Below are 13,080 nucleotides of genomic sequence, written 5' to 3'. Positions count from 1 at the left end.
CATCATCAAATTCAAACTGCAGAATGCTTTGACATAATATTTTGTTTCTCCGTAATTTTTTAACCTTTTTCTGTAACAGAAATATTAGTTCCCATGAAGGAAACCTTTCTTTTTTTCATAAGGTTCTTTTTGTCTCCCTTCAAAAGAAAACTCACGGTTGTCTGGAATGGAATGAGTTAAATAGAAAGTGTTGATTTAGTTTACTTAGTTGAATGTCTGGATAATAACCATGATAAGATGCCTAAGTTAATAGGAACATTATGAGTGATAAAGTTTACAAAAACAAAGATATAGAAGTTTTAGTTCAGACCATAATGTACAATTGTTTTCAATCAGTAGAAATAAAAGAAAGCGGAGCAGCTTTAGTGATAACTATTACTAGTCTCAATAAATAAAGTCAAGGAGTTTTCCAGGAGTTGATACCAAAATTGAATTTTCAAGGAGTTTACCAGGGCCCTGGACATTATTTTTCAAAAATCCAGGAGTTTTCTGGGAATTCCAGGAGTAGTGCGAACCCTATGTTTTGTTTTGTTTTGTCTTGTTTTGTTTTGCTTTTGTTCCTTTTATTACTACAAGATAGTTTCATAATGATGTTTAGGTGTTATGAAGTTACAAAAGGGATAATCAGATTTTAAAATCAACGATAAATTTTGCGTTTATGTAAACAAAATTTGCGGCTTTTGAAAAGGTGCGATCAGAGAAAATTCGTCCTAGCTTTTCTTGAAACGTTCGATTCACGAATTTTGAAAATTTTAAACGCTTGACAGATCAAACGAACGTGGTGTTTAATTCAAATCACGTGGTAGTTTCACGTCATATCTGGCCAAAATGACGTCATACATCTTGTATCCGCCATCTTGGATTTCTGGTATTTTTTAAGCAAAAAAAAAAAGGAAAATCTAAGGACGTGAAGTCACGTTATGCTCCCCAATAACTTTGAAGTCACGAGATTTGGCCACTTTTGCTGTTTGACTCACACTTTGTGCGCCCCGCCACCCCCACCCCTCCCCCCCCCCCCCAGGTCAATATGAAATGGACGTACTTTTTTGTGACTCCTTAAAAAGTGATAGGCAATATTGCTGTAACTGAATGCTGAGAAATTGTTTATATTTAATCCAGGTAGGAGGCTTTGTCAGTCACAAAGAGCAGCTGGAGCTGGGGTTGACTGGTGATAACCTGAATATGAATTGATCATATACCACGGATGGTGTCCGAGTGACTTGCCGATAGGTTTTATATTTCTACTGAATAGTGTATGTACCGGTGACAGGTTAGATATCTCTTACTTCTAAGAAAGAGGTTTTGGAATCGGACTTAGTGGCAAACAATATTTTACTAAAGGAGTCATTTCAGTTTTCTTTACTTTACTATTCCCATTCAAGAGGGAAAAAAATTTGCTTCTCTGCCGATGAATTAGTTTGGTTTCTAAGAAAGAAAACGACGAAACATTTCCCAAGAGACGTAAATGTTTAAGATTTGGAAAACCCGCAAAAGTTCATAGTCATTCAAATTGTTTATTCCAAAAACAATGCATATGGTAATTTTATCGAAATTCATTCTGTAATCATTATAATTTACCTGTTGCTGTTGTTGCTCACGTACAGCGCGGCTAACTTAAATCCCTTCAATCTTTCGTACCTAACTTTTGCAGCAAATCGCGGGATAAAAGTTTCTAAGTTTATTTAGACTTGGTGGCAGTTATATGCTGAAAGGATTTTAAAATCGTCTTTAAGTCTATTAATTCGTAAACTTTGTAGTTGTCGAAGGAAAACAGTGTTGGTATGTAATTGTTTCATTTTTCACAAAGGTTTAGTAATATAACTCTGTCGCGGGTCATTAGTTAATAATCTAGTTCCAGACATTGTGAACATGGCGGTAATACAAGAAGGTCGTAGCTATCAGAGGAAAATAACACAGGGTTCGTAAATGAAGGTTTTATCATGATCATAACATCTTCAGAATATAGCGGAGGTAATAAAACGAAGAGCTACGGACTCAGCGTATACGTGTACACTGTTGTTTATTGAACGCGAAAGATATGTACTGTAATATTTATCTTTATTGGTTTTTGTCTGTTGTAGTATTACAAAATAAATTGACTTTATCATCTTACAAACTTGTGTCAGTCTACTGAAAACCATGCTTCCAAGGCTCTTTTGCAGATGCCATACAAAATTTTCAATCTTGGAAGGAAGGCCAAAATTTATGTGGAACACCGCCACCTCCAGCCGCCACCACTAACTAGCATTTCTGTTGTACTTACAGCAAGAGTTTGATCCACCAATCCTTGTGGTACAGTAGCCTCATATACGCATGCGTACTAGGTGAGTGTCCCAGTTACAAGAAACTTAATGTACTGTACGTCGTGACTGTCAGTAACCGATAGCTTCGTGTCAGTTTAAACCGAAGTTCAAACTGCGGGTTTCCCGACACGGAGGTATCAGTTACTTGTAAGTCGTGGCCGTAGGTAACTAATAACTTCGTGTTGGATAACCCGAAAAAAACTTCGGATTCCCCAACACGAGGTTATCGGTTACTTACTGTCACGACTTACAAGTAACCGATGCCTCCGTGTCGGGAAACCCGAAGTTTGAACTTCGGTTTAAACTGACACGAAGCTATCGGTTACTTACAGTCACGACGTACAGTACATTAGTTTCTTGTAACTGGGACACAGTACATTAGATTTTTAGTACGCACGCGTATTAGAGGCTACTGTACCACAAGGATGGATGGACCAAACTCTCGCTATAAGTATAAAAGAATTGCTAGTTAGTGGTGGTGGCGGGGAGGTGGCGGTGTTCCACATCAATTTTTGCCTTCCTTCCAGGGTTGACAATTTTTCTTTGGCCACTTCTTAAAACTGGTCATTCTCAAGGCATCTGAAAGAAAGAGATATACAAACGTTTCCCGCCAAAAGACTTAGAAAAAAATTTATTATAAAATATGCTACCAAACGCGCATGCGTACGTGCAAAGTTGTGCCACAAGGACGAGAGCTCAAAACTCTCGCTATAAGTATAAAACAAATGCTAATTAGTGGTGGCTGGCGAGGAGGTGGCGGTGTTCCACATCCATTTTTGTTCTCTTTCCAATATTGAAAATTTTCCTCTCTGGTACTCATTTTTTTCAGGGCATCTGCAAGATTGTGTTTTTTCTTTCGCCTTTCCTCACATTGATCATTTCAAAGGCATCTGAAATAGAAGAGAATGTGATTTAAAACATACAAATATTTCCCACCAATTAAGAGACTTAGAATATTATTCCAAAAGAACATGATCGTAACAACTTAGTTAGAAGCTACTTAGACTTATACAATACCTTCGATGACTTAAACTTAAACAATTCTCCAAATTTTAGATGCGCTTGTACTTGATGTTCCAAAACCGGCACAATCAAAACCGACTGTAGCGAGACACGTTTATTCACTTGAACTTCCATACTCTCATTGCGCGATTTCTCAGAAAGAATATTTTCTTTCACATGTAAATCTGCATGTAGCTGTCCCTGAACCGGCACGAATCAAAATCGATCGTAACGAAATTTGCTTTCATCTTTGTTCACGTCCAAACAGTACTGTTGACGTCTAATCAAGTTTACGCCCAAATATACAACAAACGGTTTCAACCGGTTAAAATCTGTCTAGTTCTGTACTTTAACTTCCTTAAACACTCTTAAACTTGGGTTTGTTGAATGCCCTGATATGAACGAGATAAAATTACGCATAGCAAATACGCCCATCGCGTTCACAGGATTCTTTCGATAGCGTGCATGATGTCCTTGAAGTCCATCTTCGCGAACTTTGAAGCTGCTCGCTATTGAAGCCTAAAGGAAGCAAAAAGTAATAAAAAGAAGTCAATCTTATTCCACTGTCACTGTTAATTTTCTGTATAAATTAAGTAAAAGACAAGAATAAACGCAAATAAGAAGAAAATTGTGCCGTTCTTATGTTCTGCGATAAACATCATGCTTTCTTTTGCACAACAACGCAATAAGCTAATTTTTTTAAATATATATTTATATTTTCCAAAGCGCAAATAATCAGCTCTTTCTTAACCTTCTTTACAAGCAATAATGGTAAATAGTGATAAAAATTGGATTCTGTTATCGCAGAAGGTTGCGATAACTGTAAATATGACAAATTTACAATTATTTGCTTGTTCCACGTTTTACATACTTCAAAGCTGAGAATAATAAATGTTACGTCTCTCGCGAGACAAAATTTTCCCCAAATAAACAAAAAAAGAAAACAATCAACCACAATAGTATTATTTTGTGTTCGCTGTTAAGGTATGTCACGCTGACCATTAGTGCGCGCCAATCGTATGGTTTTGTAGTCAAGTTTTCGGCGCAGAAATTCGTTAAGTCGAGTTGGCGCAGTGGTTTGGCGCGCGCCTCTCGCTTCAGGATTAAACAGAGTCCCGATTTCGACTCCCGGTCCTGGCGTACAGAAGAATTTTTTTTTCCTTTTTAAAACCAGAAATAAATTGACCAAACCTTCCTCGTGTACAAATTTTTAAAAAATCTATTTTACAGTGCAAAAGCCGATCGACGGAAAAAGAGCAAAGAATTCATAGTAATATGTATTTTACGTTCAACCAATAAATAAACATACTTTCTACATGGATGGGAAAGAACGCCGACATGACTTCTCCTGGCTAAACCAACTTGCTTAAGGGTTCCAACACTTTTATAGCTCGATGTATTCGATATTCTTTATACTATATACAGCTGCTTGTAGCAAAGTTCAGCTGCTGTCGTAGTGTTGGTGTAATGACCGGCTTCGTTGTTCTTAGTTAATACGTTGTGACATTTCTCTGACGTGTTGCAACCTGAATTATGTGCGCACTAATTATGCATAACAAGTCTCAAAGAAGCTTTAAAGGTTGCTTCACACTTTCTACAAAATCAATCAAATGGCGGTGCCGCCGCCAAAAATCACTCGCGCGCGAATCCCGCCAGCCACGCAGGCTATATATGGTTCTGAAGATATAAAACAGAATATTGTACTCTGGTCTACACAGTAGCATTGATATGTTATTTTGAAAGTTCTCAAACTAAATCGCAATTTGAACCAACACTGACCGTTTCGACTCCCGATCGCTGTTACAACCAAACCAAACGTCGGTGAAGTATAATGAACGTACAGTAGAACCACAAGTACGCATAGCGGACCTATTCGTAGCCATTTAAGATATCAACGGGGCTCACCGGTATTCTAGCGAAACCAATTATTTTCACGCTTAACATCTTTGTTAAGTTGAACATCTTTGGTTTTCAAACCTGTGGAAGGTAAAACCATTATTTAAAAAGGGTTTTCTTTTCATTTGGGGATTGGTACTAATGCCAGCTCAAGAGCAATTTGTATCATGCTGATGCAGACAGTCTAACTTCAAAACCAGGCAAGTTTTCTCTTTTGAACTGTTTTGATGTCAAGACCACTTTATGTTAAGGACAGAGAAACACAGGGGCCGGAGAGAACATCCTTGGTGAACCCAACCCCTTTGGGCCGAAATATAGCCCCACTTCGTTTTAAGACTTATAGAGTAGCCGAGACCGCCTTGCGCGCATCAGGTCAGTTCTCACCATCATCTATCTGCATTTCACTCTAACAAAATTTCTCGCCAACAAAAATATCATTCTAACAGTACATGATTTGTACCAAGACGATTTACAGTATCTTCGGATAGTGCAAAGCCGCCAACCAACCAAACACTTTTCTTTCAACCATTGTGCAAGTACTTGAATTAATAAAAGTGATATTTTCTTTTAGATGTGCGTGCAGTTTCGATCATAAAACCTACAGGTAACAACCCGTTTCTGGCATAAGGTTAGGCTTATAAGGGATAGACCCCTGGTTTCCCAGCCAGCAAAAACTTGGCAAGGCAACACATCCTTCAATGAGCAGATCCCTTGCTACCCTGATGTGACATCATATCTCGAAATCTGACTCAAACCTGCTTTGACAATTAGTCTGAAATCTCATAATAAAACAGCAAGCAGGTGACTGTTTTCATCTCATTAACTGATTCTGCTACAGAATTTTGTCACAGATTTTAAATCCGGTAAACTTGGTTTAGTTAAACACGCTGATAATGAGGTAACATTCAGCATAGCTGATCAAATAGTCAAATCCACAGTAAATGTTAGCAACATAACTTACTTGAGTTTGCCCCTCGTGTTAACAGAAAATGCGAGAGGAATTGTATTTGCCATTAGCATAAATGATGCTTTGGATTCAAGTCATCTTCTCGAACCTTTGAAACTGCCCACCACTGATACCTATAAACATAAACAAACAAATTAAAGTGTTTCACCCTTATTCAACGGCCTTCTCAAATTTCATACTAGTTGCCGTTTCATATAATACCTATAAACAAAAACAAACAAATTAAAGTGTTTCACCCTTATTCAACGGCCTTCTCAAATTTCATACTAGTTGCCGTTTCATAATAAAAGGCCAAGAATAAACACAAATACTGTAAGATGCAAATTGTCCAACCTAAACACATTTACTATAATTGTTTGTGTTGCACTACAGCAATTTAAGTGACTACAATAAACTAAATAACCAGTTCTAAGGCCGAAACTAATAATCAATGCCACATTGCCTTTTCTACCACTGTCACTAATTAACAAATGGTAAACGCCATAGCGTGTACTATTGAGTTATGGATGCACGCGGGAGGTTGCTAAGCACGAAAGAAGCGTAAGAGTCGCACGAGGCGATAGCCGAGTGCGACTCTAGCTTCTTGAGTGCTTAGCACACTTCCCAAGTGCATCCATAACTCAATAGTGCACGTTACGGCGTTTACAATTTGTTTTATAACATAACATTGAGACATTGGAACAACAGAAGTCCTTTTATTGAGCTACATCACAAAGAAATATTCGTGTAGTCTTACATGACAAGAGAAAGCAAACGCGCGAAAATTCATACATGACAACCGACTGCACACCAGTAACTCGATAAAGTTTCATCTTCAGACAACTGTGAAGACAGTTTCGCATTTCTGGGAGAAGGACGTCGGCCATTACTTTGGAAAAAATGTCTGTCAAAAGATTTGCTTTGTAAAAATTAACACACACGTCAGCAGCGTGCACCCATGGGCAAATAGTAGACGCTAAATTAACCAATCAGAGCGCGCGCTTTGCTTTAGTTATGTTATAATAAAAATTTTATTAAATTCAGTACACAATTACAAATATATAATTGTCTGTACCATGATTTACATACATGTACTTTAAAAGCTTGGTTCATAAATTTATCATCCCAAGATAGACTTGCACAAAAAGAAAAATATATAATATTTGAAATATACATGTATGAAGTGTGCTGCGATCGAAAAGCCGTATTTTTCAGTTATCTGACTGGATGGCTGGCTCTCAGGAATACAATGCATTCTGACTGAATACCGTAGCTAATCATTTTGCAGAAGACTTAAGAACATACCCCAACTGATTCTTTTTTTTTTTTTTTAATGCCTTTTACGAGTATAGTAAAACTCCTTGCACAGTTGCATCCAAAACAGAACATTGTGTGCAGATCCACAGGACCACTTACAATTTTAATGAATGGTAACCCCAAAGTTGGATCTCTAGAATTATAACCAAACCAAACATGGGTAAAGGGTAATTAAGGCTAGTTCCATATGTACGCCTAACGGACCTATTTCAAGACATGCTGAAGTTGCCAAGGGAGCTTACCTGTGTTCTGGCAAAACTGATAAAAGATTGTCGTGTTCAACGTCATTGGTTGAATACCTTTGGTCTTAAAACCCTGTGGAGGTTAAACATTTTATTTGAATACTAATTAATCAATTGTTAATATTAATGATAATAAACTATTATAAATTCTAAACACGATTTAATTAGTAATTTTCTCCTCAGTTTGCAGGTCAGCACCAGCCATTCATTTTCCGGAAAATAAATCATTTATTAAGTAATTAAAACAGTGAATAAAATTGATTTAATAATTGGCAAAAACCTATTCAAAATAGTAAATGTATACTAAGCTGGGTTGTACAACTCAGGTCAGAAAAAAAATTAAATGGGTATTCTAAGTAAATTAAAAAGAAAAGAGAAAACTAATTTAAAACTTCCTCAAAATCAGTTTCAATAATGCAAAAAGTTGAAATTCAAATCAGAACAACAATCTATTAGCCATTATTGAACTGTTCTTTTGTAGTATCAGTTTCTTTTACACACAGGGAAACAAAGGCATTGGGGAGAATTTTTTCATGAAATCAACTCCTTTACAGGCAGTTCTTACACCATCTCTGGTAGAGTTCAAGATCCATTAATTTTTCTCTTGTGCTGTCAATTTGTATGAGGGATCAGTCTATGCCTCATGGATAGAGAAACTCAGGAAGAGATTTTTGGTGGAACCAGCTCCCTTGTGGGGCAGTTCTTACACCCATCTCCTGTACAAAGCTCAAGATCCATTCAGTGCATGAACACAGTCTAATTGTTCCTAAACAAGTCTTTTTATCTTGTGCTAGCAATTTGGAATGTGGGACCAGTCTATGCTTCACAGATCAAGAAACTCAGGAAGAGATTTTTGGTGGAACCAGCTCCCTTGTGGGCCAGTTCTTACACCAATCTCCTGTACAAAGCTCAAGATCCATTCAGTCCATGAACACAGTCCAATTGGTCCTAATCAGGTTTTTTAAAATCTTCTGCTGGCAATTTGGATGAGAGACCAGTCTATGCTTCACAGATCAAGAAACTCAGGAAGAGATTTTTGGTGGAACCAGCTCCCTTGTGGGTCAGTTCTTACACCCATCTCCTGTACAAAGCTCAAGATCCATTCAGCCCATGAACACAGTCCAATTGGTCCTACTCAGGGTTTTTTTAATCTTGTGCTGGTAATTTGGATAAGGGACTAGTCTATGCTTCACAGATCAAGAAACCCAGGAAGAGATTTTTGGTGGAACCAGCCCCTTATGGCCAGTTCTTTCACCCATCTCCTGTGCAAAGCTCAAGACCCATTCAGCGCTTGGAGACGGTCCAACTGTTCCTGAACAGGTATTCTTAAAACCTTGCACCAGCAATCTGGACAAGGGACCAGTCTATGCTTCACAGATCAAGAACCTGTCGTAGAGTTTTTGATGGAACTGACCATATCCATATTTGTGTGACCTTTCACTCTTTTATAGAATTGCCTTGGATTGATGGATAAATCGAACTTTCCTTACCCCCTAATTTATTGATTAACTTGAAATAGTAAACAACAGTTTATTGAAATTGACTCTGTCAGAAAAATTGGAATGAAATTTTCTCAGTCAGTTAAAACAAATTGTCACAGGACCAGGCCATATTTATTCTGGGTTTGACAACTTCACAATAATTGACACATAAAGGTTGCAACAGTACACATAGCTTTTAGTGATATATTACAGGATGAAGTTGGACAAATACTTAACTGAACACAATTCTGTGTTTCTTGGGATAATTGGTCAGAGGGAACATTATCACTTAAGCTCTTTTCTCTTGATGGAGGAAAACAAATGAAAAATATTTATTAACTAGATAATATTTCATTAACTCAAAGGAATAATAATTGTATAGAGTACATGCCCTACAGGCTTAACATGCTTAATCCACCAACTGTTAAACTCAAAACCAATTGATGAGTTTGGGAAAGGTAGAGCCAAGCAAGATATGAGCCTCAAGCAGCCCATGCAGGTATCCATAGCAACACTGCTAGCAGCAACCACCAGGCACCGTCATACTGACAGAATCATTGGAGATACTTATTACCCATATATGTATATTTACTGTCAGTTGTGAAAGGAAGGGAGGCAGGGTGAAAAAGCATGCTACAAGCATTAATGGCACTCAAAGCAAACTTCAAGTTCTTCCACAGCTAGCAAGCAACACTCTTAAGTCCTTCAAAATCCTGTATGAGACCCCACAGAACATGCCCCCCCCCCCCTGAAAGGCTGCTGACCGGCACTAGCTCGAGTCAATTGTTGCCTAAATGAGAATTATACTAGGGCCACGAAGCAGCCTGAAGTTATAATTCAAATTATATAAACAGATGAAGTGAGAAAGAGAGAGAGCCTTTAGCAATGTGTATGAATGCAAGAGAAGTGATTTCACCTGAATTGAAACATTTAAGACATCACAATTTCTACTGGCTACAAGAGTTTTGTGAGGCTAGGGGAAAAAATTCCAGCTTGCCCTTGGGACAAGTAGCAGGGATTGAGAAGGCCATGCGCCGTAGGCATATGGCACATAAATCTATGAAATGAAGCATTATAAAAGCACCTACCAGCCTGCGATGTGCCCTAGCATCAAAACAGCTAGCAAAATATACACTATTTTGTGGAAAGGATTTTCATTTGTGAAATTTTCAGTGTTATAATGACTAAACATGTGAGAAATGAAGATGCCTATGCTCTTCAATCGACATTAAGAAAGCATTTTTCATCCCCAGACCCCTTACTTGGGGTCTTGCTCAATCCATGTGCTTTCTGTTTTTCAATGATAGAAACGGCTGATTTGAATATGGTCGAATATGTTTTGCATGCTGTAATTAGCCGAATAATGTGCCTCTGAAAGCAAAAGTTCCAAAATTGCCGCTTTACACTACGAACACCAAGTTCGCCACAACGAATTGTGATCCTGAAAACAACAATCAAGATGAAGCTTCCAAGCCTTCTAGTTCTAAGGAACGAAAAAACTTTTGGTTAACGTTTCATTAATTATTAGAGAGCTACAGGTGTGTTATGTACAGTTCATGTATAGCTCAAGTTTTAAATTGTAAATGCAACCTTACTTGTCACTCTAAATCTAAAACTGAGCATGTCTCAGTGATGTTGATGTCAGACTACTCGGTGTGTTACATTTAATCAGTTCCAGTTCAGAATGCATAGCTTAACCTCAATGAAAGGTTTTATAATTTGAGTTAGCTATATTCTGTGACTGTACACTTTAACCTAGCTTGAAGTCCAGTAAAAAGTATAAAACAACAGCAATCAAGAATTACGAATCATTTGTCAAAAAAAATTTTTATGGCCCATTTATTTACCTAATGGCCCATTTTTTTCATATAAATGGCCCATAACTTTCCAATGCCATGGGCCATAGGCTCATTTGTCTGTTTTGCCTTCCCAATCCCTGAAGTAGCACTCAAATCTCACTTGCCCTAGGTAAGTACTTGTCCTGGAAGATCAGACAGCACTTTTTGGGAGCCCTGAATAGCGCGAGTGAGCATCCAAAGCTCAGTGTGCGTAAAATAATGTTAGAATTTTACCACTAATTTTAAGTAAGAAAAATCCTTGTTTATAATACAAAAATGGTGAATAATAAGAAAAGGTCTTCGAAAACTTTATATTACTATGAATTTCCTAGCCCTTAAACTCATCAACAATAGATGAGCTTGGGGAAGGTGCCTGGAAAGATAGTGGAGCCTCGAGCACAAGAGCCGAGCACATAGGGTAACCATGACAACCCTGTGCACAAGAGCCGAGTTGTAGGGCAACCATGACAACCCTGTGAGTGGCAACCACCAGGCACCGTCACACTGCAAAAACAGTGGAACCATAATACTTACCTCATACTTACCAGAGAGGGAGGGAGAGCAGGGAGCTAAATCGCCAAGCACAGTCGAAACGGCACAAACACACGTGAGAATGAGTTGACCTCAAAAGCCACACTGTAAAACCACACGACCCCCAGCAGACCCCACACCACTGCTCATGTCCAAAACAGGGGAAGGCTGCTGACCAGCACTGTTTCACGTTTAACTTAGCTTAAATTACATTTAACCACATCAAAACAGATTAAAAAGACATTGAAAATAAGGATTAAAAAGTACTTTGATTTAGTTTTGCTTTGATTTAAAATTTAAAATTGCTCATTTGCTTTCGATCCCTGTCACCAAGGGTTCATAATTTTAATAGCTCTACTTTTATTGGCACAAGAAACTCACTCATTGTTCACAGTTATTCATGGTAATGAATTTCTTTCACTGATTGTGTCCTCTCCCCCCTTCTGCATCTATCTATTTACAAAAACCAAATACAGCGGAACCCCGCCTTACGACCACCCCGCTAATACGACTACCTCGTTATTATGGCCACTTTATTCTGGCCTGAAAAAAAGTTCAGTGAGTCATTTTCTAATTTAAAGAACCCCTTTAATACAACCACCCCGTTAATGCGACCAATTTTCCATGGCCCTAAGGTGGGCGTATTAACGGGGTTCCACTGTAGAAGATGGTGTTCCATGTTCTCTTAGAAAATAAATATGCACATTTGAGGACTAGAAAAACTGTTAGTGGATGGATGAGCAGAATCCAAGTGCTTAGCAGTTTTTCTAGCCTCAAATTTATTACAGTGCCTAAGAGGTCAAAATAAATGACGTAAGTCTTGTTATTTGAGGATATGGAATTTCCAATCAGTAGGGGCCCCGAAGTTGAAATATCATGGAAATTCCAGGTGGTAGGGGGGAGCACCTTCAAATGGGGGTCAAACACAAAAAAAAAACCTCCATGGGGGAAGAGGTTGGATATTTTTCTGGACTCACACATTTTATACCCGGTCTGCTGTCTGTATTTTACACTACCGTTTTTACATGTTTTATACACGTGCATACCTTGACAGTGGAGGGTGTCAGATAGAGCTTGTCCATGATCATTCAATGCTAATTATTTCACAATAATCATTAATAAACATACCTGCTCTATGGTGCCAAATATATTCAGTTGTTGTCCTGTACTGCCAGTCATTTACTGTTTATCTTATCTTTATCTGGTGACGTTTCTCATTTCCTCTGTTCTACTCTTCATCTGATCCAATCTTGGCTTTTAGTTTTGTTTCAGTTCGGTCAGCCTGAAGCTTAATTCTCACTTGATGTATCCACTGTCTTTCCACGGCTTCAACATTTCGGTTATTTCTCAACGAGAGGTTTACATTTCCTTGTGTAACAGCCCCGAGAAAAAGCGCGTTTAGTTTACTAGAGCATTACACTCAAAAAGTTTGTTTCCCTCTTCCACATGTCTTCCGCCATTTTGTTGTTATCTCTTGACCCCAAACTCACTCGGTCACAAAGTCGTGTCTGTATCACGTGATAG

At 38.1% G+C, this 13,080-nt stretch overlaps 2 long non-coding RNA genes across 8 annotated transcripts in view; one reads left to right on the top strand and one right to left on the bottom strand.

Annotated features, from left to right (window-relative positions):
* LOC110067304 (uncharacterized) overlaps positions 1 to 2,116 on the top strand; it is a 7,205-nt gene extending 5,089 nt beyond the window's left edge. The window contains exon 4 of the long non-coding RNA XR_016209396.1: positions 1,120 to 2,116. This is a non-coding gene — a long non-coding RNA (uncharacterized LOC110067304). The remainder of the gene's footprint in view (positions 1 to 1,119) is intronic.
* Positions 2,117 to 2,618: 502 nt separating this feature from the next.
* LOC149107294 (uncharacterized) lies at positions 2,619 to 13,080 on the bottom strand. 7 transcript variants are annotated; one of them, XR_016209389.1, is made up of 8 exons: positions 12,685 to 13,080; positions 11,560 to 11,757; positions 9,425 to 9,490; positions 7,707 to 7,779; positions 6,163 to 6,281; positions 5,211 to 5,282; positions 3,654 to 3,824; positions 2,907 to 3,193 (listed from the first exon to the last, which is right to left on the bottom strand). It is a non-coding gene; the product is annotated as an uncharacterized LOC149107294 (long non-coding RNA). The 7 variants fall into 7 exon arrangements; XR_016209390.1 differs by having other exon boundaries at positions 11,571 to 11,757; positions 12,685 to 13,079; XR_016209391.1 differs by lacking the exon at positions 11,560 to 11,757 and having other exon boundaries at positions 12,685 to 13,073.

This window comes from Orbicella faveolata, unplaced genomic scaffold, assembly GCF_042242905.1.
Source record: "Orbicella faveolata isolate gen_17 unplaced genomic scaffold, um_ofav_v1 contig_27, whole genome shotgun sequence".
NCBI classification, from domain to species: Eukaryota; Metazoa; Cnidaria; class Anthozoa; order Scleractinia; family Merulinidae; genus Orbicella; species Orbicella faveolata.
Note: the sequence above shows the minus strand (reverse complement) of the source record. Positions and strands in the feature narration are given on the sequence as shown.